Here is a 26,680-nt window from a genome sequence, read left to right as displayed (position 1 = left end):
TGGTGGTGAAGGTCGTGTCTTAATACAAAGTGAACCTCTCCTTACCTAGATAAAAGCTTATTAACTCGCAGGAGGTGCATCAACCTAACGGGTTTAAAAGTTTCTCCTTGATTATAATAATAGTGGCGAGTGTGTGTGTTTGTGAGAGCAACTTATAACGGATCAAGTGTGTCAGTGTGGTAACATAGGGGTAGAGGTGTGTGTGTGTGTGTACTCACCTAGTTGAGGTTGCAGGGGTCGAGTCCAAGCTCCTGGACCCGCCTCTTCACTGGTCGCTACTAGGTCACTCTACCTGAACATTGAGCTTTATCATACCTCTGTGTGTGTGTGTGTGTGTGTGTGTGTGTGTGTGTGTGTGTGTGTGTGTGTGTGTACTCGTCTATATATGGTTGCAGGGGTCAATTCATAGCTCCTGGCCCTGCCTCTTCACTGATCGCTACTAGGTCCTCTCTCCCTGCTCCGTGAGCTTTATCAAACCTCGTCTTAAAACTAATATGGTTCCTGCCTCCACTACGTCACTTTCTAGGCTACTCCACTTCCTGAAAGCTCTATGACTGAAGAAATACTTTCTAACATCCCTCTGACTCATAGGAGTCTTGAACTTCCAATTGTGACCCCTTGTTTCTGTGTCCCATCTATGGTACATCCTGTCTTTGTGTGCGCGCGTGCGTGCATGTCCGATCGCGCGCGCGTATTGGAACACCTACGTTGGATTGCGTGCGGCCAGCAGTAACAGCCTCGTTGATCAGCCCCTGATCCACCGGAAGGCCTGGTCGTGGACCGGGCCGCGGTGGCGTTGATCCCCGGAATGCCCTCCAGGTAGACTCTAGCTCTCGCTTCACACGGTGAGGGTCCGGGTTCAATTCCCGACGAGGGGGTGGAAACATTGGACGTTTCCTTACACCGGTTGCCTATGTCCACCCATCAGTAAAATGTGCACCTGGGTGTTAGTCGACTGGTGTGGGTCGCATCCTGGGACAAAACTGCCCTAATTTACCCGAAATGCTCAGCATAACAAGCGGCTTTCTATATAGTAGTATGTCACTGATGTCAGCTAGACCTGTATACCTTGTACATGTACTTGTGGTAAATAAAGTTATTATTATTATTATTATTATTATTATTATTATTATTATTATTATTATTATTATTATTATTATTAAGTTATATTTTACAACTACTGCGAACAGGAAAAACGTACTATTCAAACGTTAGATAAAATATGCAATTCGCTTAATATTAACAAACAGAAGCTGTCTTAGCATCAAGTAAACTAAATAACAGTAATGACGAATAACGAAGAGCACCCTAATATGACTCTAGCGACCCTCTTGAGGAAAGGTTAAATAAGCGTGCTAGAAGTGGAGGGTTAAGTTGTTTATGCCACAATGAGTGCTGGTGCTCGGCTTACACTTGAACTTGTGTTTTTATGGTAGTGTCTCTGGTGACACCAGGCTAGGGGATGCTGGTGACACCAGTGTGGGGTGTGGGTGACACCATGGTGGAGTGTGGGTGACACCAGGATGGTGTGCTGCTCTCATTCTCACATGTTGACACAATGGTGTCATCATCACTACAAATGGATGCTATGTTATATGCAAGAAGCCTTCTCTAACACTACTCTTAAACCACTATTTATAGTACAGCTATAATTAAGTAATAACTCTTTCTGTTTAACAGCAGATCTTAACAGGATTTCAATTAACACACTCGTCATCATATAGATAGGGTGGGGATATCTGCAGTTTTGAATTGTAGTATCGGCACGCCTCTGGCAAGACACTGATGAAATGATAAATTCTTTCCGGGTCACCTTACCTCGGTGGGAGACGGCTAGTGTGGTAAAAATAATTAGTTTAAAAAGACACGTGAACAAACACTAGGACAAATTTATCTGAAAACCCTTCCCAGGTCCCAGGACCGAAACGTTTGCTAGTATGTCCTAGTGTTTGCTGACCTGTCTTTTAAAATCATAGTAAGGCCTCACTTAAATTATGCACCTCAGTTCCCCTCAAGGGAGGTTCCTTGACGCTGGTGAGGGGCTCTTGATCTAGGGAATTGGATCTGTGCGCCAATCCCTTCAATTAAGCCTGAATACCTTCCATCCCCCACAGGCGCTGTATAATCCTACGGGTTTAGCGCTTCCCTATAATAATAATAATAATAATAATAATAATAATAATAATGCACCTCAGTTTTGGTTGCCATACTTCAGAGTGGATATAAATGCACTCTAGAACATACAGAGAAATATGACGAAACTAATCCACTATACAAGGAATCTCATACGAGGATAGACTGAGAACCTTGAACATTCAGTCTCTTGAGAGACGTAGAATGAGGTAAATATCATTTAGGTATATAAATGGAAGACAGGTATAAACAAAAGCGATATAAATAAAGTACTGAGAACATCGAATCAAGCTCTACACATCATTAGTAAGGTTATACTACAACTCTACACATCATTAGTAAGGTTATACTACAACTCTACACATCATTAGTAAGGTTATACTACAGCTCTACACATCATTAGTAAGGTTATACTACAACTCTACACATCATTAGTAAGGTTATACTACAGCTCTACACATCATTAGTAAGGTTATACTACAGCTCTACACATCATTAGTAAGGTTATACTACAACTCTACACATCATTAGTAAGGTTATACTACAGCTCTACACATCATTAGTAAGGTTATACTACAGCTCTACACATCATTAGTAAGGTTATACTACAGCTCTACACATCATTAGTAAGGTTATACTACAACTCTACACATCATTGGTAAGGTTATACTACAACTCTACACATCATTAGTAAGGTTATACTACAGCTCTACACATCATTGGTATAGGCTAACCTTGGGCACGACCTTGGGCTAACCCTTGGGCACGACCTACTTCCACATTAGACAAATGTGACACCACCTACGACTGCTGCACCTCTCCTGCCTACGGTATATAAGCTACTTCTCCGCACATATGCTGTATTCTTTTCAAGATTGATGGACTGACCACATCGACTCAAGTTTGAGGGACTGATTACCTCGTTCTCCTCCTGTTCAAGATTCTCCTTCGTATGGACTGATGAAGCCACTGTGTGGCGAAACGTTTCCTCAATAAAGATACCCAAGAGTTGCACATGTGTCTAATTTATCAACATGTCGGTTCTCTGAACCATTCATCTACAAAGATTGAAATTCCTTAATTCTCTTGTAAGACGTAGAATGAGGGGAGACATGACTGAAGTTTATAAGTAGAAGACGGGCATAAATAAGGGAGATATAAATAAGGGTCTGAGGATATCCCTTCAAGAAAGAACTCGAAATAATGAATTGAAATTGGATAAGTTTAGATTTAGAAAACAGGAAAATACTGGTTTGGAAATAAATGGTGGTCGATGTGTAGAACAGTCTGCCTAGTAGGGTCATTCATGCTAAAACCTTGAGTAGCTTCAAATATAGGTTAGATAAATACATAAGTAAGAGGGGGAATTGGATTTGAGTGGGACTGACACTTGAGTTAACAGGGTTATCAAAGCTTATTCCGTGGGCAGAAATGAAAATGGGTTTGGAGAATATGTTTTAAATTAGGTAAGTTTAGATTTAGAATGGTCAATAAGAAAGCAGTGGTTTTCAAAGCAAGTTGTCGATGAGTGGAACAATCTGGCAAGTAGGAAGCTTTAAAAATAGGTTAGATAAATATGGGTGAGAAGAGTTGGGTTTGATGAGGATCCGAGGTAATAAAGCAAACTTCTTGGGTAGCTATGGGTAGAGACGACAAATATGTAGGTGATAATGGTTGAATCTGAGTAAGAACTGCTCAGTATGGGCCAGTAGGCCTACTGCAGTGTTCTTCCACTATTACACAAACTTCCCAAACACAGATGCGGTTGTCACCTCACAGTGGAGTATCTTCCTACGAATACAGTGACTGACTAGTACATAAAATGTCATTTCACAACGCTGAGAACCGACCCGGGATGCTGGACACCATAAAAAACGTCCAACCTTCACCCAGTAATCTCAGTTCCACGAGTAGTGTTTGTTTCTTCAGAGTAACTTAAATCCATATAAAGCTCTCACTTACGCCTGTCTCAGAGCTGTTCACACACCTCCCCGGTTACCCAACCCGTCCTTGATTTTCTGCAAATTTCTCGATTATGTTATTTATAAAGTGCTAGGTTACATTACTTAGTAAAAATTAAATTATTATAATATACTACAATGCCAATAAATGAAACATTAAATAATGGGGATAAAAAGTTTTGACGCCCAAACAGAAAACAGGGCCCCAACAAGCGCACTATAATATATAAATAAATCACCGTTATTAAAGACTCGTAAACAGTCTCCCATTTGAACGACTTAGCAACAGTAATATAGTGAATTTAAGATACGATGAACTAGCACTATCTTCTTCCTTGAAAGGTTGTCAATCATCTCAAGCCTTACAAACCTCTTCTGACTCGGCATAAAATACATATTAATCCTTTAAATATATGCAAAATCACTTTGGCAAAACTTAATAGAATTTCTTCCATAACATTCTGCAAATACATGTAATGTGGTATACCTCAATAAATTCCCCCAGTGAGGCAGGCAGTAGCCAGCTCAGCAAAAGCTTACACTAAAATTTCATTTTTAGTAGAGCTTACGAAAGCTGAGCAAACGCTCTACTAGGGTGGTAGTGTTAAACAAGTGACTAACTGACAGCTTGAAGTGAGCAGCAGCAGTCTGGTGTGAGCTGTGACCTTATGTACACGTGAGTGTCGCTCTTATAACTCCACAAATACTCCGCCCACGAACTCTATAAAATACTCCAACAGTATGTATGCTCTTTGTACGAATTATGCACTAATGTACGAATTATGCACTAATCAAGAGAGAAAAATATTTTTAAATTATTGGATATAATTAATGCATGACATGATAGAACACGTGTGAAAGACGGCCGGACTTCAGATAATTTGTTAATGTGTCACGACATAATACTGATGACTGCATGTCGTATTAAGATGATAATGATGGTGTGGTGCGTGTTTATCACTGCCTGAGACTCACGCTCACTGCCTTCACCATCTCACCATATATATTTTTTTCTGGAGAACTGAAATCATTATAAAAGTGACACTTTCTCTAGCTGCATTGCAGCCTCTAGTGACACAGTATATTATAATTATGGTGCGTAACAATAGAGGTACATAAAGCGGAGAGGACTCTAGTTGTTGGTATTTCCTGCTCTTTCGCAGGGTAACAACCAAGTTGTGATGAAACTGTAATTCTCACCTGTGTCACACACTCTATCAACATGCAAATGATATTCTATGAAATCAAATGGTCTACCTGGAATACGTGAGCAAGAAGTGTTGGTGAAGGAGGGTGGATACGAGTTGCGAGAGAAAGGGAGAGAGGGAAGGGAGGGAGGGAGGGAAGCAAGGGTTATGAGAGCACCATATCAGTGTGCACTGGCTGCTGCTTCACAACAGTACTGTAGCACGACTAGTGTCACCACCACGTGCACACACCTCACCTCTCTCAAACTTTCTACAACAGTTAAGCATTTCTTGTATTAATGTTAGCTATACAAGTGAGCAAACAAGTGGAAGCACGTGCGTGCGTATGTTCGTTTTCAGATATTACGGAGCGGACATGTCTCATGGGTATAAGACGAGGTGAACTACAGAACAGACGACGGAAAAATAGGGAAGGCGGTTGATAAACTATCTATGGAAAACGTAACTTTGTAGGCAAAATGAGCAATGTAGCAAGAGTACAGTGGGAGAGTTGTAAGTGAATGTGAAACATGAGTTTTAAACATTACATCGAGAAGGAAGTTGTCATATCTGAGAGCAATGTAAAGTGTGAATATTATGTACAGAATCTGGAGCTTAGAAATCACAAGACTATGAGGTTATCAAACGTATTATTCCGAGAGACGAGGAGGGATTGTTGAGGTGGTTTGGCATTTACAAAGGATGGTGTAGAACAGGATGATCAAAAGGGTATTTAAATCAGTGGTAGAAGGAAAGAGGGCTGGGGGGGGGTCATCCTAGGAAGGGTTGGAGGAAGAGGGTAAAGGTTTTTAACACTAGGGGGTTGAGTATCCTGCAGGGGTGAGTGTGTTAAACGGGAGAGACAATAGGATTTTTGGGCTTGTGCTGCTGGAGTGTGAGCAAGATAATGTCAATGAAAGGATTCGGGGAAACAGATTTGCTGGCATCTAATCGTGGAGGCGAGAAACACAGTGCACTCTCAATGAGGAGGTGAGGATCTTCCAGTTCCGAGGACCATCTGAACTAAGAAGTCAGTACACCTCTGGCAAGACAGTTAATGAACGAATGGTTGACTCACGAAATCGTAATGACACGATTGCAAAACAAACCATACCACGGGTGGGTTTTGAATCTGTGGTCAGAGTCTCAAAACTCCAGACCGTCGCGTTAGCCACTGGGCCAGCTAGCTTCAATAAGATTAATCCAACTAGGTATATTTCTACACCATAGGAAGGTTAGCATAGGTACCATAGGCTAACGCGACGGTCTGGAGTTTTGAGACTCTGACCGCGGGTTCAAACCCCACCCGTGGCATGGTTTAAGGAATGATTGTAAACGCTCTTTTTTTTTGGGGGGGGGGGGAGGATTCACCCAATCTCAGTGGAAGAAGGCCGATAGTTAATACACATGCATACACACACATCACATTATAAATGGTATACAATACCGACAAGCAGATGAGTAAGATTAGATTTTGCCGTCGAAGCGTTTAGTTTATTGTGCACCCTATATCCATCCCGCGGACTGTCTAGATGCAGTAAGACATGTGCAACACTGGGAATCTTTACTGACCAAACTTTTCGCTTACCCTGAAGGGTTCATCAGACGAATGTGGATGAATCACACTCCTGAGACATCAGCCTTAACTGAAGACAAAGTAAACGAAGTAGGAACGTAGTTTGATGTAATCAGGACATCAGACTTGGAGCACCCAAGGCTGAAGTATTCAGCAGTATGATTCATCTCTGTATTCAACTAAAGTCTGTAACGGGTGAAACGTTCCCTCAATAAAAATTCCTAGTGTTGCACATGTCATACATATAAAAGAATATTGTACACACACACACACACACACACACACACACACACACACACACACACACACACACACACACAGAAACGTGTAGGGCTAAGATGATGGAGGTGGTACTGGAAAACTTCATGTACCAACACGTAAGGAGCACTACCAGAGTGAAGAGGATGAGCCAGCAAGACTAGACCTAGTATTCACCTTGAGTAGTGCAGACAATGAGGACATCACATATGATCATATGGTTCTGAGCTTCGAATAAATAGAACAGTTACAAGTGGAGAGGGAAGCAGGGAGGACGAATGAAGCCAAACTACAAGAGAGAGACTACATAGGGATGAGGAATTTCCTGCATGGGGTTCAGTGGGACAGAGAACTGGCAGGGAAGTCAGCAAACGAGCTGATGGAATATGTGAAAAGATATGCAAAGAAACTGAGGAGAGGTTTGTGCCCAAGGGTAACAGAAATAACGAGATAGCCAGGATGAGCCCGTAGTTCACCCAAAGATGTAGAGAGGCCAAAACCAAGTGTGCTGGAGAATGGAAGAAGTAAAGAAGGCAAAGGACCCAGGAGAATAAGGAGAGCAGCCGTAGAGCCAGGAATGAATATGCACAGGTAAGAAGGGAGGCCAAACGACAATATGAAAATGACACAGCAGCGAAAGCCAAATCTGACCCAAAGCTGTTGTACAGCCACATCAGGAGAACAGTCAAGGGCCAGGTAATCAGGCTGAGGAAGGAAGGAGGGCAGATCACAAGAAACGACCGTGAAGTATGTGGGGAGCTCAACATGAGATTCAAGGAAGTGTTCACAGAGGAGACAGAATGGACTCCAGAAAGATGGAGAGGTGGGGTACACAATCAAGTGTTGGACACAATAAATACAATTGAGGAAGAGCTGAAGAGGCTGCTAAGCAAGCTAGATACCTCAAAGGCGATGGGGCTGGATAACATCTCTTCATAGGTCCTGAGAGAGGGAGCAGAGGCACTATGTGTACCACTAACAACAATCTTCAACACATCTATTGAAACGTGGCAACTACCTGAGGTATGGAAGACAGCAAATGTAGTCCCAATTTTTAAAAAGGGAGACAGACACGAAGCATTACACTACAGACCAGTGTCACTGACATGTACAGTATGCAAAGTCATGGAAAAATTATCAGGAGGAGAGTCATGGAGCACATAGAAAGGAACGACCTTATCAACGACAGCCAGCACGGTGTCAGGGATGGTAAATCCCGTGTCAGAAACATACTGGAGTTCTATGACAGGGTGACAGCAGTAAGACAAGAGAGGGGTGGGTAGACTGAATTTTCTTGGACTGTATGAAGTCGTCTGACACAGTCCCACACAAGAGATTAATGCAAAAGCTGGAGGACCAAGCAGGGAAAACAGGGAAGGCACCACAATGGATCAGGGAATACCTGTCAGGAAGACAACAGCGAGTCATGGTACATGGCGAGGTGTCAAAGTGGGAGCCGGTGACGAGCAGGGTTCCATAGGGGTCAATCCTAGGACCGGTGCTTTTCCTGGTATTTGTGAATGACATGACAGAAGGAATAGATTTAGAGGTGTCCCTGTTTGCAGATGATATGAAGTTGATAAGAAATCAATTGGATGAATACCAGGTATAACTACAAAGACATCTGGACAGGCTGCAGGCCTGGTCCAGAAACTGGCTCCTGGAGTTCAACCCCACCAAGTGCAAAGTCATGAAGATTGGGGAAGGGCAAAGAAGACAGCAGACGAAGTACAGTTTAAGAGGCCAGAGACTACAAACTTCACTCACAGAAAAGGATCTTGGGGTGAGTATAACACCGGGCACATCTCCTGAGGAGCACACCAACCAAATAACTGTTGCAGCATACAGGCACCTAGCAAACCTAAGAACAGCATTCTGACATCTTAATAAGGAATCATTCAGGACACTGTACACTGTGTACATTAGGCCTATACTGGAGCATGCAGCACCAATTTGGAACTCACACCTAGCCAAGCACGCAAGGAAACTAGAGAAAGTGCAAAGGTTTGCAACAAGACTAGTCCCAGAGCTAAGGGGCATGTCCTACGAGAGGTTAAAGGAAATCGACCTGACGACACTGGAGGACAGGAGAGATAGGGATATGATAACGACATATAAAATGCTGAAAGGAATCGACAAGGTGGACAGAGACAGGATGTTCCAGAGATGGGACACAGCAACAAGGGATCACAGTTGGAAGTGGAAGACTCAGATGAATCAAAGGGATGTTAAGAAGTATTTCTTCGGTCACAGAGTTGTCAGGAAGTGGAACAGTCTGGGAAGTGATGTAGTGAAGGCAGGATCCATACACACAGAGGTATGATAAAGCTCATGGAGCAGGAAGATTAACCTAGTAATAACCAGTGTAGAGGCGGGGCAAGGAGCTATGACTCGACCCCTGCAACCACAATTAGGTGAGTACACACACGCTGAAGAAAGAAGATGGGGAGCTCACAAGAAACGACCAAGAAGTGAGGAGCTCAACATGAGTATTTACAGTGGAGACAGAAAGGTTTCCGGGAAGTTAGAACAGGGGGTACACCAACAAGGGATATACCGGCTTGACAAAGCTCCTGGAGAGCGAAACGTTGCCACAATAAAATGTCACATTAGTTGCACCTGTGTCCTTTTACTTAACAAGGGATATACCAACAAGTGTTGGATGAAATGCACACAACCAAGGAGGAGGTGAAAAAGCTGCTAAGTGACCTTGATACTTCAAAGGCGGTGGGACCGGGCACCTCTCAGTGAGTCCTTAGAGAGGAAGCAGAGATGCTGTGTGTGCAACTAACAACAATTTTCAACACATCTATTGAAACTGGCAAACTACCTGAGGTACGAAAGACGGCAAATGTAGTCCCCATTTTTAAGAAAGGAAACAGACAAGAGGCACTAAACTATAGAACAGTGTCACTGAAGTGTATAGCATGCAAAGTCATGGAGAAGATTATCATGAGGAGAGTGCTGGAGCACCTAAAACGGAAAAAGCTTATAAACGACAACCTGCACCGATTCATGGGAGGCAAATCCTGTGTCATAAACCTACTGGAGTTTTGTGACATGGTAACAAAAGTAAGACACGAGAGAGGTAGGTAGAATGCATTTTCTTGGACTGCAAGGCCTTTGATACAGTTCCTCACAAGAGATTAGTGCAAAAGCTAGAGGATCAGGCACGTATAACAGGAAGGGCACTGCAATGGATCAGAGAATATCTGACAGGGAGGCAACAACGAGTCATTATTAGAGAAAGTGCAAAGATTTGCAACAAGTCTAGTTCTAGAGTTAAGGGGATTGTCCTACGAAGAAAGATTAAGGAAAATTGGCCTGACGATACTGGAGGACAAGAGGGCTAGGGGAGACATGATAATGACATACAAAATACTGCAAGGAATTGAGGTGGACAGACAGGATGTTCCATAGATGAGACACAGATAATAATAATAATAATAATCAAGGGGGAAGCGCTAAACCCGGAGGATTATACAGCGCCTGGGGGGGGGGGGATGTGGAAGGCATTCAGGCTTAATTCGGGGAACTGGAGCACAGATCCAATTCCCTAAATCAAGAGCCCCTCACCAACATCAAGGAACCTTCCTTGAGGGGAGATGAGACACAGAAACAAGGGGTCACAATTGGAAGTTGAAGACTCAGATGAGTCAAATAGATGTTAGGAAGTATTTCTTTAGTCATGGAGTTGTCAGGAAGTGGAATAATCTGGCAAGTGACGTAGTGGAGGCAGAAACTAAACATAGTTTTAATTAAGACGAGGTATGACAAAGCTCATGGAGCACGGAGAGAGAGGACCTAGTAGCAATCAGTGAAGAGGCGGGGCCAGGAGCTATGCCTCGACCCATGCAATAACAAATATGTGAGTACACACACAAAAGCCTCGCGAAAATTTTAACACACTACCACGACTGTCAATCAGGACCGAGCAGAGTTGAAAGCTACAGCTTGCCAGTGTTAAACTAGCATGCTAGAGCTAGTATGTTAGTGCTAGGGGTAGCATGTTAGTGCTAGAGCTAGCATGTCAGTGCTAGAAGTAGGTTGTCAGTGCTAAAACTAGCTTATTAGTGCTAACACTAGTTTTCATTGTTCTCGCTAATGATTCACTGATGCGTAATAGTCATCCACTTATGAACATTTATTGATATATTGTGTACTAGAGAGGCTAACATGGGTACCATTGTAAGAAGATCAAACACACAACACTACTGATTTAGTTGGTCTCTTCAAATATGTTGTCTATGTCAGGTGAAAATCGTAAATAGCATTATTGTAAATAATTCAGGGAATTATTTACAATATAATCAACATTCAACAGTATAAAGTAATGAGAATATTTTCATTCTAACTCGAGACTTCGTCTTTACTTATTCTGAAAAGTCACGTTATTTTCGTAGTGTGATGGACGAAGGCAACTCATTCATTCATTCGCGCTCTTCTACTACTACTACTTCTACTACTACTACTACTACTACTACCACTGCTACTACTACTACTACTACTACTACTACTACCACTACTACCACTACCACTACTACTACCACTACTACCACTACTACCACTACCACTACTACTACCACTACTACCACTACTACCACTACTACTACCACCACCACCACCACCTACCACCACCACCACCTCCACCACCACCACCTACCACCATCCACCTCCACCTACCACCACCACCACCACCACCATCCACCACCACTACCACCACTCCACCACCTACCACCACCACCACCACCACCTACCACCACTACCACCACCACCACCACCACCACCACCACCACCACCACCACCCACCTACCACCACCACCACCACCACCACCACCACCACCTACACCACCACCACCACCACCACCACTACTACTCCACCACCACCACCACCACCACCACCACCGCCACCACCACCTACCACTACCACCACCACCACCACCACTCCACCACCACTCCACCCCACCACCACCTACCACCACCTACCACCACCACCACCACCACCACCACCACCGCCACCACCATTACCACTACCACCACCACCACCACCACCACCACCACCGCCACCTACCACTACCACCACCTACCACACCACTACCACCACCACCACCACTACCACTACTACTACTACCACCACTACTACCACTGCTACTACTACTAACTACTACTACTACTAACTACTACTACTACTACTACTACTAACTACTACTACTAACTACTACTACTACTACTAACTACTACTAACTACTACTACTACTACTACTGTAGGGTGACTCAAAAAATTAAACACCTATCATCATTCATTCAATAACTGTCTTGTAAAGTAAAAGGACACAAGTGCAACTAATGTGACATTTTATTGTGGCAACGTTTCGCTCTCCAGGAGCTTTGTTAAGCCGGTACAAACAGTACATGGACACAGAGGGTATATATAGGCTCAGAGGGTATTGCACCTCACTCTGAGCCTATATATACCCTCTGTGTCCATGTACTGTTTGTAACGGCTTGATAAAGCTCCTGGAGAGCGAAACGTTGCCACAATAAAATGTCACATTAGTTGCACTTGTGTCCTTTTACTTTACATATTGTCGGTAATTCTACCAACTTTATTACAATAACTGTCTTGTAAGAAGCGTACATAATGCAGTTTGTAATTATCATCAGACACGTGTCTAATCTTCATCTTGTCAGTAGTGTATACAATTCTTGTACAACGTACATAATGAAGTTGATATATTAAGAGCATCAGAAGCAGATGGAACACCGCCATGAATATTAAAAGTAGTGAAGTGCCAGATGAGTGAAGGATAAATAAGAGGAGAGTAAGACACATGTGCAACATCTGGGTATCTTTATTGTAGACGTTTCGCCATCCAGTGGCTTTATCAATACAAATTCTAGGACATAACTTGAAGACAGTAGAACTATGTACAGAAGATGAGGTAATCAGTCCCTCAACCTAGGAGTAGGTGCGAACAGCACCATAGTCTACTGTCTTCAAGTTATGTCCTAGAATTTGTATTGATAAAGCCACTGGATGGCGAAACGTCTACAATAAAGATACCCAGATGTTGCACGTGTCTTACTCTCATCTTGTCGGTATTATATACCATTCGTACACGATAAATAAGAGGTAAGAGACCCTCAACACGTTAACTTACTCTTGACACATTCTCCACCACAACCCCCCCCTCACAAAAATATCTTAGTCTGTTGGCAAAATGCAAACACATTTGGAGTGACCAGGGTCCCAGGAACATCATCATTTTGTCTGTTCCCAACTATTTGTTTGTATCGCATAACATTTTTACTAATATCTAATGACGTGAACTATAGTCAAGTTCAGACAATTTATAAGGACACAAAGCAGCGCTCCATCCTTCGCAAGAGGCGCGTGAGTTTTCCTGTCTCCCAGTATCATGTTTATTTTCCCCCTATAATTTATCTTGTCCATAATTACTATCGCATTTGTTTTGTCTGCTTTCCTAAAGCGAAGACCAGGATCTTTCCTTAATTCATGGTATAACTTAACAAATCTTTGAGGACAATAGTGTGAGCTTCGCTCAGTCCTCAAAGATTTGTTAAGGTATAGCACGAATTACGGAAAGACCCTCGACTTCACCTTACGAAAGCAGACAAAACAAATGCGATAGTAATTATAGACAAGGTAGATTATAGGGGAAAATAAAATATCAGAAAACAAGGGAACTGACGTGCTCCTTAAGCGGATGTGACTTGGACCTGACTGAATTTGCCAGTAGCTTAGGCCAGTAGGTGATTTGGACTTGCCTAGCATGGGCCAGTACGCCTGCTGCAGTGTTCCTTCTTTTGTTCTTAAATTCGTCACCCCTGAAACATAGCAGGAAATCTCCTCATGAGTATTAACACCGCCGTCACCTGACAAGTCACTTCTACTGCCACTTACGTAGTGAGACCACAATGATTTCCGGCAACTTGGGAAAAACATCATCCTTACTGAAGACTTTTTGGTCCTTGGACTAAGTGATCAAGCTCCAAAGAGCGAAACATCAATACAGGTGTCCCTAATGAATACATTAGTGATAAATTATCCAGTAGCTTTTTCAATTAGAGATATTATGTAGGGAAGACTGGAAGATGAGGTAATCGAGGCACAGACAAAACTCACCAGCACAAAACACTTAGTAATAGTGCAAAATTGGGATAAAGTCCATTCATTTGTTAAAATTATGTCAGGATAGATTAAGTTAGGATAGATTATGTTAGAATATATTAGGTTAGGACAGAATATGTAAGGATAGATTAGGTTAAGTCAGGTAATATTACGAAGGGTTAAATTTGAGTAGGTTAGGTTAAGTCAGATTATGTTAGGTTAGGTTATATTAGATTAAACAGTTAGATTATGTTAGAATTAGAATATAAACAAGCCTTAGATAAGCTTTTCCCCTAGCGAGGGCTTGTATCTTTGGTGGGTTTTGTCCTGAGATGGTTTCATTCGTGTAGGTTTTGTTAGGTAAGACACACATGCAACAGTTAGGTATCTTTATTTCGAAACGTTTCGCCTACACAGTAGGCTTCTTCAGTCGAGTACAGAAAAGTTGATAGAAGCAGAAGATACTTGAAGACGATGTAATCAGTCCATCACCCTTAAAGTTTTGAGGTGGTCAGTCCCTCAGTCTGGAGAAGAGCATTGTTCCATAGTATGAAACAATATGGAGATGAAGTGACAGGATGGAGCCTTATATAGCGCTATATAAGGCTCCATCCTGTCACTTCATCTCCATATTGTTTCATACTATGGAACAATGCTCTTCTCCAGACTGAGGGACTGACCACCTCAAAACTTTAAGGGTGATGGACTGATTACATCGTCTTCAAGTATCTTCTGCTTCTATCAACTTTTCTGTACTCGACTGAAGAAGCCTACTGTGTAGGCGAAACGTTTCGAAATAAAGATACCTAACTGTTGCACATGTGTCTTACCTAACAACCTGTCGGTATTTTATACCATTTTAACGTGTAGGTTTTACTCCACGCCCGAGGTAATTACTCCCTCCACCTGGAAGTCGGTGTTCAGTACCCTAGTACTGACGAATGTCAAGCAAATTAATGAAAATGGAGTCAGACGAGGTGCAGCAGTTGAAGGCATCGTCACAGGTGAGTGGGACCCACTAATGGAAGTAGGTCACGTCCTGCATCCACTAATGAGTCCCGCCCACAGATGAAGATGCCTTCAACTACTGCACCTCACGTGGCTTCTACATCACTATATTACTGCTAGCACAGGCCAGTAGGCCTTCTAACCACAGCTCAGCAGGTCCTACTAAATATAACACCAGTGCATTAGGCCCGACCCATGCTCCGCAGGTCTTACTGCATATAGCACCAATTTTAATATAGCAGTGCAGTAAGCCTACTGATACACACTAGACAGGTCCTACTGAATATGACATCAATTTTGTTTACTAATGCACTTAAAACACAATATATAACTATCATTGTTAACTATTGTACTTATAACACAATATCCTGGCAATCAGCTTGGTGATAACAGTAAGTAACAAGCAACAATGACCCTACGACTGGTTGGTTGTGTCACGTGGCGTGTCAGTGAATCATTATGTATTGTTAATGATCTGACTCAACAATAAAGGGGACGGCTGTGGGGGAACGGCATACAAACAAAAGTCCAATGGGCAAAACCTCCCCGGTTAAAGTGTAAAATAAAACAAAATCTTTTTAGTTAGGATAAGGTAGTAAGAAACTTAGTCCTGAGGGACTGATCATCTCAATATTACCTCGCCACTTTTAGTCTATGTTATAATCGCGTATACTCGAATAAAGGAAGCTGCTGCTGCGCAGGGACACGTTACAAGTGTTTCAAGTGTTGGGATAAGATCCTGTCTTGTGTGCTACACCTCAACTTGAAAAGTCCATACATACATCTAACATTTGTACAATATACCGACAGAAAGCAGAAAAATCGTAGGGCTTACACAGCGCCTGGGTTATGAGAGGAAACCAACATGATGCAAGAGGGTAGCTCCAATGCTCTGGATGAAGAGCCCTTCAGCAGTATAAGGAAACCCTCCTTGAAGCCGAGGTTCATGAATTATGGTATCCTGTAGCTCAGTTGGAAGCGCACTCAGTACATGCACTGAGATCCGTGATTCGATCCCCATTACGGGTGGAAATATTGGGCGTGTTTCCTTAAGACACCTGCTGCCCCTTTTCACCTAGCAACAAGTAGGTACTTGGGTGTTAGTTAACTGGTGTAGGTCGCATTCTGGGGACAAAACTGACCTAATTTGCTGGAAATGCTCAGCATAACATGTGGCTTTCTATACAGTAGTATGTCACTGATGTCAGCTAGGACTGTATACCCTGTACACGTACTTGTAGATATAATTATATTATTATTAAGTAGCAGTATAAGATACATTTAAGGAAACATCTTGACGGTGTAGGTGACTCAGCTCTCATAGTTGTATCATAACATGCTATATAACTACAGTGAAAAATAGTAATATTGCAAGTGCTTTTGTAATTTCTCGCATTATCAAGTAACAGTCACACTACTAATATCACTGTTCCTTAACATTATCAAGTAACAGTAACACTACTATCACTGTTCCTTAACATTATCAAGTAACAGTAACACTACTATCACTGTTCCTTAACATTATCAAGTAGCAGTAACACTACTAATATCACTGTTCCTTAACATTATCAAGTAACAGTAACACTACTAATATCACTGTTCCTTAACATTATCAAGTAACAGTAACACTACTAATATCACTGTTCCTTAACATTATCAAGTAACAGTAACACTACTATCACTGTTCCTTAACATTATCAAGTAACAGTAACACTACTATCACTGTTCCTTAACATTATCAAGTAACAGTAACACTACTATCACTGTTCCTTAACATTATCAAGTAACAGTAACACTACTATCACTGTTCCTTAACATTATCAAGTAGCAGTAACACTACTAATATCACTGTTCCTTAACATTATCAAGTAACAGTAACACTACTAATATCACTGTTCCTTAACATTATCAAGTAACAGTAACACTACTAATATCACTGTTCCTTAACATTATCAAGTAACAGTAACACTACTAATATCACTGTTCCTTAACATTATCAAGTAACAGTAACACTACTAATATCACTGTTCCTTAACATTATCAAGTAACAGTAACACTACTATCACTGTTCCTTAACATTATCAAGTAACAGTAACACTACTATCACTGTTCCTTAACATTATCAAGTAACAGTAACACTACTATCACTGTTCCTTAACATTATCAAGTAACAGTAACACTACTATCACTGTTCCTTAACATTATCAAGTAACAGTAACACTAATAATATCACTGTTCCTTAACATTATCAAGTAACAGTAACACTACTATCACTGTTCCTTAACATTATCAAGTAACAGTAACACTACTATCACTGTTCCTTAACATTATCAAGTAACAGTAACACTACTATCACTGTTCCTTAACATTATCAAGTAACAGTCACACTACTAATATCACTGTTCCTTAACATTATCAAGTAACAGTCACACTACTAATATCACTGTTCCTTAACATTATCAAGTAACAGTCACACTACTAATATCACTGTTCCTTAACATTATCAAGTAACAGTCACACTACTAATATCACTGTTCCTTAACATTATCAAGTAACAGTAACACTACTAATATCACTGTTCCTTAACATTATCAAGTAACAGTAACACTACTATCACTGTTCCTTAACATTATCAAGTAACAGTCACACTACTAATATCACTGTTCCTTAACATTATCAAGTAACAGTCACACTACTAATATCACTGTTCCTTAACATTATCAAGTAACAGTCACACTACTAATATCACTGTTCCTTAACATTATCAAGTAACAGTCACACTACTAATATCACTGTTCCTTAACATTATCAAGTAACAGTCACACTACTAATATCACTGTTCCTTAACATTATCAAGTAACAGTCACACTACTAATATCACTGTTCCTTAACATTATCAAGTAACAGTAACACTACTATCACTGTTCCTTAACATTATCAAGTAACAGTAACACTACTAATATCACTGTTCCTTAACATTATCAAGTAACAGTAACACTATCACTGTTCCTTAACATTATCAAGTAACAGTCACACTACTAATATCACTGTTCCTTAACATTATCAAGTAACAGTCACACTACTATCACTGTTCCTTAACATTATCAAGTAACAGTCACACTACTAATATCACTGTTCCTTAACATTATCAAGTAACAGTCACACTACTAATATCACTGTTCCTTAACATTATCAAGTAACAGTCACACTACTAATATCACTGTTCCTTAACATTATCAAGTAACAGTAACACTACTATCACTGTTCCTTAACATTATCAAGTAACAGTCACACTACTAATATCACTGTTCCTTAACATTATCAAGTAACAGTAACACTACTATCACTGTTCCTTAACATTATCAAGTAACAGTCACACTACTAATATCACTGTTCCTTAACATTATCAAGTAACAGTAACACTACTAATATCACTGTTCCTTAACATTATCAAGTAACAGTAACACTACTATCACTGTTCCTTAACATTATCAAGTAACAGTAACACTACTATCACTGTTCCTTAACATTATCAAGTAACAGTCACACTACTAATATCACTGTTCCTTAACATTATCAAGTAACAGTAACACTACTATCACTGTTCCTTAACATTATCAAGTAACAGTAACACTACTATCACTGTTCCTTAACATTATCAAGTAACAGTCACACTACTAATATCACTGTTCCTTAACATTATCAAGTAACAGTCACACTACTATCACTGTTCCTTAACATTATCAAGTAACAGTCACACTACTAATATCACTGTTCCTTAACATTATCAAGTAACAGTCACACTACTAATATCACTGTTCCTTAACATTATCAAGTAACAGTAACACTACTAATATCACTGTTCCTTAACATTATCAAGTAACAGTAACACTACTATCACTGTTCCTTAACATTATCAAGTAACAGTCACACTACTAATATCACTGTTCCTTAACATTATCAAGTAACAGTCACACTACTAATATCACTGTTCCTTAACATTATCAAGTAACAGTCACACTACTAATATCACTGTTCCTTAACATTATCAAGTAACAGTAACACTACTAATATCACTGTTCCTTAACATTATCAAGTAACAGTAACACTACTATCACTGTTCCTTAACATTATCAAGTAACAGTCACACTACTAATATCACTGTTCCTTAACATAATCAAGTAACAGTCACACTACTAATATCACTGTTCCTTAACATTATCAAGTAACAGTAACACTACTATCACTGTTCCTTAACATTATCAAGTAACAGTAACACTACTAATATCACTGTTCCTTAACATTATCAAGTAACAGTAACACTACTATCACTGTTCCTTAACATTATCAAGTAACAGTCACACTACTATCACTGTTCCTTAACATTATCAAGTAACAGTAACACTACTAATATCACTGTTCCTTAACATTATCAAGTAACAGTAACACTACTAATATCACTGTTCCTTAACATTATCAAGTAACAGTAACACTATCACTGTTCCTTAACATTATCAAGTAACAGTAACACTACTAATATCACTGTTCCTTAACATTATCAAGTAACAGTAACACTATCACTGTTCCTTAACATTATCAAGTAACAGTAACACTACTAATATCACTGTTCCTTAACAATGTGAGAAATCAACAACGCGCTAGGAATATTAATATTTATTTTCACTGTAGTTATGTAGCATATTAAGATATTACCTATTTTCTCTGATCTTATTGCATGAGCGTGTGCATGTGTGCGTGAGCGTGTGCATGTGTGCGTGAGCGTGTACATGTGGGCATGAGCGTGTGCATGTGTGCGTGAGCGTGTGCTTCAGCGTGTGCATGTGTGCGTGAGCGTGTGCAGGTGTGCGTGAGCGTGTGCAGATGTACTTGAGCGTGTGGATGTGTGCGTGAGCGTGTGCATGTGTGCGTGAGCGTGTGCAGGTGTGCATGAGCGTGTGCAGGTGTGCGTGAGCGTGTGCAGATGTACTTGAGCGTGTGGATGTGTGCGTGAGCGTGTGCATGTGTGCGTGAGCGTGTGCATGTGTGCGTGAGCGTGTGCAGATGTACTTGAGCGTGTGGATGTGTGCGTGGGCGCGTGCATGTGTGCGTGAGCGTGTGCATGTGTGCATGAGCGTGTGCATGTGTGCGTGAGCGTGTGCAGATGTACTTGAGCGTGTGGATGTGTGCGTGGGCGCGTGCATGTGTGCATGAGCGTGTGCAGATGTACTTGAGCGTGTGCGTGGGCGCGTGCATGTGTGCGTGAGCGTGTGCAGATGTACCTGAGAGTGTGCATGTGTGCGTGGGCGCGTGCATGTGTGCGTGAGCGTGTACATGTGTGCGTGAGCGTGTACATGTGTGCGTGAGCGTGTGCATGTGTGCGTGAGTATGTGTGCGTGAGCGTGTGTGCGTGAGCGTGTGCATGTGTGCGTGAGCGTGTGCATGTGTGCGTGAGCGTGTGCATGTGTGTTTCAGCGTGTGCTTGTGTGCGTGAGCGTGTGCATGTGTGCGTGAGCGTTTGCAGGTGTGCGTGAGCGTGTGCATGTGCATGGGCGTGTGCATGTGTGCGTGAGCGTGTGCATGTGTGCGTCAGCGTGTGCATGTGTGCTTCAGCGTGTGCATGTGTGTGTGTGTGTGTGTGTGTGTGTGTGTGTGTGTGTGTGTGTGTGTGTGTGTGTGTGTACTCACCTAGTTGAGGTTGCAGGGGTGGATTCCAAGCACTGTGTGTGCGTGTGTGTGTGTGTGTGTGTGCGTGTGTGTGTGTGTGCGTGTGTGTGTGTGTGTGTGTGTGTATACTCACCTAGTTGAGGTTGCAGGGGTGGATTCCAAGCACTGTGTGTGCGTGTGTGTGTGTGTGTGTGTGTGTGTGTGTGTGTGTGTGTGTGTGTGTGTGTGTGTGTGTGTGTGTACTCACCTAATTGTGCTCACCTAATTGTGGTTGCAGGGGTCGAGACTCAGCTCCTGGCCCCGCCTCTTCACTGATCGCTACTGGATCCTCTCTCTCTCTGCTTCCTGAGCTTTGTCATACCTCTTCTTAAAACTATGTATGGTTCCTGCCTCCACTACTTCACTTGCTAGGCTATTCCACTTGCTGACAACTCTATGACTGAAGAAATACTTCCTAACGTCCCTGTGACTCGTCTGAGTCTTCAGCTTCCAGTTGTGACCCCTTGTCCCTGTGTCCCCTCTCTGGAACATCCTATCTCTGTCCACCTTGTCTATTCCCCGCAGTATCTTGTATGTCGTTATCATGTCTCCCCTGACCCTTCTGTCCTCCAGTGTCGTCAGTCCGATTTCCCTTAACCTTTCCTCGTACGACATTCCCTTGAGCTCTGGGACTAGCCTTGTTGCAAACCTTTGTACTTTCTCTAACTTCTTGACGTGCTTGACCAGGTGTGGGTTCCAGACTGGTGCTGCATACTCCAGTATGGGCCTAACATACACAGTGTACAGTGTCTTGAACGATTCCTTATTAAGGTATCGGAACGCTATTCTCAGGTTTGCCAGGCGCCCGTATGCTGCAGCGGTTATTTGGTTGATGTGTGCCTCCGGTGATGTGCTCGGTGTTATGGTCACCCCAAGGTCTTTCTCCCTGAGTGAGGTCTGTAGTCTTTGTCCACCTAGCCTATACTCTGTCTGCGGTCTTCTTTGCCCCTCCCCAATCTTCATGACTTTGCATTTGGCTGGATTGAATTCGAGAAGCCAGTTGCTGGACCACATGTCCAGCCTGTCCAGGTCTCTTTGCAGTCCTGCCTCATCCTCGTCCGATTTAATTCTTCTCATCAACTTCACGTCATCTGCGAACAGGGACACTTCAGAGTCTATTCCTTCCATCATGTCGTTCACATATATCAAAAATAGCACTGGTCCTAGAACTGACCCCTGTGGGACCCCGCTCGTAACAGGCGCCCACTGTGATACCTCTTCACGTACCATGACTCGTTGCTGCCTCCCTGTCAGGTACTCCCTTATCCATTGCAGTGCCCTCCCTTTTACGTGCGCCTGATCCTCCAGCTTCTGCACTAATCTCTTGTGGGGAACTGTGTCAAAGGCCTTCCTGCAGTCTAGGAAAACGCAATCTACCCACCCCTCTCTCTCGTGTCTTACTTATGTTACCTTGTCATAAAACTCCAGGAGGTTTGTGATACAAGATTTGCCTTCCATGAACCCATGCTGGTTTTCATTTATAATCTTGTTCCTTTCCAGGTGTTCGACCACTCTCCTCCTGATAATCTTCTCCGTGACTTTGCACACAATACATGTCAGAGACACAGGTCTGTAGTTTAGTGCCTCGTTTCTGTTTCCTTTCTTAAATATGGGGACTACATTAGCTGTCTTCCATTTCTCAGGTAGTTGCCCAGTTTCAAGGGATGTGTTGAAGATTGTGGTTAGGGGCATGCACAGCATCTCTGCTCCTTCTCTAAGGACCCATGGGGAGTTGTTGTCCGGTCCCATCGCCTTTGAGGTGTCAAGGTCACTTAAGAGCTTCTTCACCTCCTCCTCAGTTGTTCGTATGTCATCCAACACTTGTTGGTATATTCCCTCTTGATGTTCCCTTCTGTGCTGTCTTCACACAGCCCTTCCTGTCTCTACTGTAAAAACTTCCTTAAATCTCCTGATCATTTCTTGTGAGTTCTCCACCTTCTGTCCTTAATCTGACCACCTGGTCTTTGACTGTTGTCTTCCTCCTGATGTGGCTATACAACAGTTTCGGGTCAGTCTTGATTCTCGATGCTATGTCATTTTCATACTGTCGCTGGGCCTCCCTCCTTACCTGTGCATACTCATTCCTGGCTCTGCGACTGATCTCCCTATTTTCGTGTGTTCTCTGCCTTCTGTACTTTTTCCATTCTCTATTGCATTTTGTTTTTGCCTCCTTACACCGTCGGGTAAACCAGGGGCTCGTTCTGGTCTTCCCATTGTTACTGTTGCCCTTAGGAATAAACCTTTCCACTGCCTCCTTGCATTTTGTTGTTACATATTCCATCATTTCATTTACTGGCTTTCCTGCCAGTTCACTGTCCCACTGGACCTCCCGCAGGAAGTTCTTCAACCCTATGTAGTCCCCTCTTTTATAGTCAGGCTTTTCCCATTCAACTCCTGTTATTCTCTCCACTTGCAGCTCTACTATGTATTCAAAGCACAGAACCACATGGTCGCTAGCTCCTAGGGGACTCTCATACTTGATGTCCTCAATATCTGAGCTGCCCAGGGTGAACACAAGGTCCAATCTTGCTGGTTCATCCTCCCCTCTCACTCTGGTAGTGTCCTTAACATGTTGGTGCATGAGGTTTTCCAGCACCACGTCCAACATCCTGGCTCTCCATGTTTCGGGACCCCCATGTGGCTCCAGGTTTTCCCAGTCAATCTCCCTGTGGTTGAAATCCCCCATAACCAGCAACTTTGCTCTGCTGGAGTGAGCTCTTCTTGCCACCTCAGCAAGTGTGTCCACCATTGCTCTGTTGCTCTCTTCATATTCCTCTCTTGGCCTCCTGCAGTTCTGTGGTGGATTATACATCACTGCAATGACCACTTTGTGTTCCCCAGACTGAAGTGTACCTGCTATGTAGTCTCTTTCTCCCGTCTCATCTATTCCTTCCATTTTCTCGAATTTCCATCTGTTTTTTACGAGCAGAGCAACCCCACCTCCCCCCCTGCCCCTTCTATCTTTCCTCATGATCTGTGTGTGTGTGTGTTTGTGTGTGTGTTTGTGTGTGTGTGTGTTTGTGTGTGTGTTTGTGTATGTGTGTGTGTTTGTATGTGTGTTTGTGTATGTGTGTGTGTGTATGTGTGTGTGTATATATGTGTGTGTGTGTGTATATGTGTATGTGTGTATGTGTGTGTATGTGTGTGTGTGTGTGTGTGTGTGTGTATATGTGTGTATATGTGTGTGTATATGTGTGTGTGTGTGTGTGTGTTTGTGTACTCACCTAGTTGAGGTTGCAGGGGTCGAGTCCAAGCTCCTGTGTGTGTGTGTGTGTGTGTGTGTGTGTGTGTGTGTGTGTGTGTGTGTGTGTGTGTGTGTGTGTGTGTGTGTGTGTGTGTGTGTACTCACCTAACTGTACTCACCTAATTGTGGTTGCAGGGGTCGATACTCAGCTCCTGGCCCCGCCTCTTCTCTGATCGCTACTAGGTCCTCTCCCTCTCTCCTTCCTGAGCTTTGTCATACCTCTTCTTAAAACTATGTATGGTTCCTGCCTCCACTACTACACTTGCTAGGCTATTCCACTTCCTGACGACTCTATGACTGAAGAAATACTTCCTAACGCCCCTGTTATTCGTCTGAGTCTTCAGCTTCCAGTTGTGACCCCTTGTTTCTGTGTCCCCTCTCTGGAACATCATATCTCTGTCCACCTTGTCTATTCCCCGCAGTATCTTGTATGTCGTTATCATGTCTCCCCTGACCCTTCTGTTCTCCAGTGTCGTCAGTCCGATTTCCCTCAACCTTTCCTCGTACATTTCCCTGAGCTCTGGGACTAGCCTTGTTGCAAACCTTTGTACTTTCTCTAACTTCTTGACGTGCTTGACCAGGTGTGGGTTCCAGACTGGTGCTGCATACTCCAGTATGGGCCTAACATACACAGTGTACAGTGTCTTGAACGATTCCTTATTAAGGTATCGGAACGCTATTCTCAGGTTTGCCAGGCGCCCGTATGCTGCAGCAGTTATTTGGTTGATGTGTGCCTCCGGTGACGTGCTCGGTGTTATGGTCACCCCAAGGTCTTTCTCCCTGAGTGAGGTCTGTAGTCTTTGTCCACCTAGCCTATACTCTGTCTGCGGTCTTCTTTGCCCCTCCCCAATCTTCATGACTTTGCATTTGGCAGGGTTGAATTCGAGAAGCCAGTTTCTGGACCACATGTCCAGGTCTCTTTGCAGTCCTGCCTCATCCTCATCCGATTTAATTCTTCTCATCAACTTCACATAATCTGCGAATAGGGACACTTCAGAATCTATTCCTTCCATCATGTCGTTCGCATATACCAAAAATAGCACTGGTCCTAGAACTGACCCCTGTGGGACCCCGCTCGTCACAGGCGCCCACTGTGATACCTCTTCACGTAGCATGACTCGTTGTTGCCTCCCTGTCAGGTATTCCCTAATCCATTGTAGTGCCTTCCCTGTTATATGCGCCTGATCCTCCAGCTTCTGCACGTGTGTGTGTGTGTGTGTGTGTGTGTGTGTGTGTGTGTGTGTGTGTGTGTGTGTGTGTGTGTGTGTGTGTGTGTACTCACCTATTTGTGGTTGCAGGGGTCGAGTCATAGCTCCTGGCCCCGCCTCTTCACTGATTGCTACTAGGTCCTCTCTCTCCCTGCTCCATGAGCTTTATCATACCTCGCCTTAAAACTATGTATGGTTCCCGCCTCCACTACTTCACTTTCTAGGCTATTCCACGGCTTGACTACTCTATGACTGAAGAAATACTTCCTAACATCCCTTTGATTCATCTGAGTCTTCAACTTCCAATTGTGACCTCTTGTGTCTGTGTCCCCTCTCTGGAACATCCCGTCTTTGTCCACCTCGTCTATTCCGCGCAGTATTTTATATGTCGTTATCATGTCTCCCCTGACCCTCCTGGCCTCCAGTGTCGTCAGGCCGATTTCCCTCAACCTTTCTTCGTAGGACAATCCCCGTAGCTCTGGGACTAGTCTTGTTGCAAACCTTTGCACTTTCTCTAATTTCTTGACGTGCTTGACTAGGTGTGGATTCCAAACTGGTGCTGCATACTCCAGTATGGGCCTGACGTAGATGGTGTACAGAGTCTTGAACGACTCCTTACTGAGGTATCGGAACGCTATCCGTAGGTTTGCCAGGCGCCCGTATGCTGCAGCAGTTATCTGATTGATGTGCGCCTCAGGAGATATGCTCGGTGTTATACTCACCCCCAGATCTTTTTCCTTGAGTGAGGTTTGCAGACTTTGGCCATCTAAACTATATTGTGTCTGCGGTCTTCTTTGCTCTTCCCCAATCTTCATGACTTTGCATTTGGCAGGGTTAAACTCAAGGAGCCAGTTGCTGGACCAGGCTTGTAGCCTGTCCAGGTCTCTTTGTAGTCCTGCCTGATCCTCATCCGATTTGATTCTTCTCATTAACTTCACATCGTCCGCAAACAAGGACACTTCTGAGTCTATCCCTTCCGTTATGTCATTCACATATACCAAGAACAGCACAGGTCCTAGGACTGACCCCTGTGGAACCCCGCTTGTCACAGGCGCCCACTTTGACACCTCATCACGTACCATGACTCGTTGTTGCCTCCCTGTAAGGTATTCTCTTGTGTGTGTGTGTGTGTGTGTGTGTGTGTGTGTGTGTGTGTGTGTGTGTGTGTGTGTGTGTGTGTGTGTGTGAAAGAAATCACAATATAATGTGTGATTGCAAATATATAAATATTACCACAGTGGAAATAGGAAAAAAACTGAGCGCTTTCATG

The 26,680-nt window shown here is 42.9% G+C and overlaps 2 protein-coding genes across 5 annotated transcripts in view; one reads left to right on the top strand and one right to left on the bottom strand.

The window, feature by feature from the left end:
* The window catches only part of ssp3 (short spindle 3), a 355,022-nt gene that overhangs the window by 202,233 nt on the left and 126,109 nt on the right, over positions 1-26,680 (bottom strand). The gene's annotated exons all lie outside the window — the stretch shown is intronic.
* Positions 4,685-26,680, top strand: part of LOC128695940 (uncharacterized) — a 33,334-nt gene continuing 11,338 nt past the window's right edge. The window contains exon 1 of one of the 4 annotated variants that reach the window (XM_053786905.2): positions 4,685-4,833. The gene's annotated coding sequence lies outside the window, so the exon portion shown is untranslated. Of the gene's footprint in view, positions 4,834-5,432; positions 5,561-26,680 lie in introns of those variants that run through there. The other 3 variants (XM_070093086.1, XM_053786904.2, XM_053786907.2) reach the window with 3 other exon arrangements.

Source organism: Cherax quadricarinatus, chromosome 41 (genome assembly GCF_038502225.1).
Source record: "Cherax quadricarinatus isolate ZL_2023a chromosome 41, ASM3850222v1, whole genome shotgun sequence".
NCBI lineage: Eukaryota > Metazoa > Arthropoda > Malacostraca > Decapoda > Parastacidae > Cherax > Cherax quadricarinatus.
The sequence above is the reverse complement of the archived record's forward strand: the minus strand, read 5'-3'. Positions and strand labels throughout refer to the sequence as shown.